The sequence below is a fragment of the Merops nubicus genome, unplaced genomic scaffold (assembly GCF_000691845.1).
Source record: "Merops nubicus isolate BGI_N331 unplaced genomic scaffold, ASM69184v1 scaffold23514, whole genome shotgun sequence".
NCBI lineage: Eukaryota > Metazoa > Chordata > Aves > Coraciiformes > Meropidae > Merops > Merops nubicus.
Window position 1 is genome coordinate 4738 of NW_008606552.1, and position 1014 is coordinate 5751.

A 1014-nucleotide genomic window follows, 5' to 3' on the forward strand; every position below is an offset into this window, starting at 1 on the left:
TCAGTTCTCTCAAACCTCTCTCCTATAGGGGAAGAAGTAAACAGACTGTGTGAGAGTTGTTTGCTTCAGCATTGATAACCCCAGAGGAACATCATCAACCATCCACCTTGGAAAGTACCACAGAAGAAGGAATCTTGGTTAAACACCCACCTACCCCCCATTCCTCCACCTGCCCATGAGCCTGGGCCCGGGGTCACCAGTGTGCTCCCCTCCCTTGTGGAGACCACCAGAGGACCTCTCAGCAACAGCACTGGGCACGTGCATCAGCCACAGGAGGGATGTGATGCGGGGGCCAGGCACTGCAGAGCAGCTCTGGGAAGTGGATGACGAGCTCCTGGAAGAGGAAGGGACATGGACAATACCTGATGGATATGCAGAACGAGACAGGAGCTTCTCCCACCGAGAGCCCTGCCCGTGGGACGCCGCTGGAGCCCGTGGGGGATGTGCCAACCTATCCTTCTTCTTTCCAACTTTGTTTTCTTCTTCTTGTCCCTTCTCACTAAGTTGCAAGAGCACTAATAAAGTGCCATTGGCTGCCAAGTGACATCTGACCTCGTTTGTGTCTCAATTTCACCCCGGAGTAGTCCTAAAAGCCCTCGGTCACCTTTGGGACCGAGTCAGCCTGTCTGCGGCAGGGAGGGCCCGGAGCAGTGCCCAGCCCTGGGGAGCAGTGCCACCCAGAGGGCTTCCCCAGCAGCACCTCACGCCAGCCACAGCTCACCCAGTGTAGCAACTGGTTTTCCCCCTCCTGATCAAAGAAATCTTCGTGTCTTTCACCTCTCAGCCCTTCAAGCCACCCTCCTCCCTCCACAGCAGCCCCAGGTTGGGGAAAGAGCTTCAAGGACAACTCAGGGCATTTATTCACAACGCTGGAACATAAAAATAACATCTTTAATGGCTTTAGAATTGGCACAGATGGCATTAAATTCACCACGTTTTATTAACGGACCGGGACGCGCGGCGCAGGCCGAGGAGGCCGCGGGGGCTGCGAGCTGCTGCTGAAACAGGGGCTAA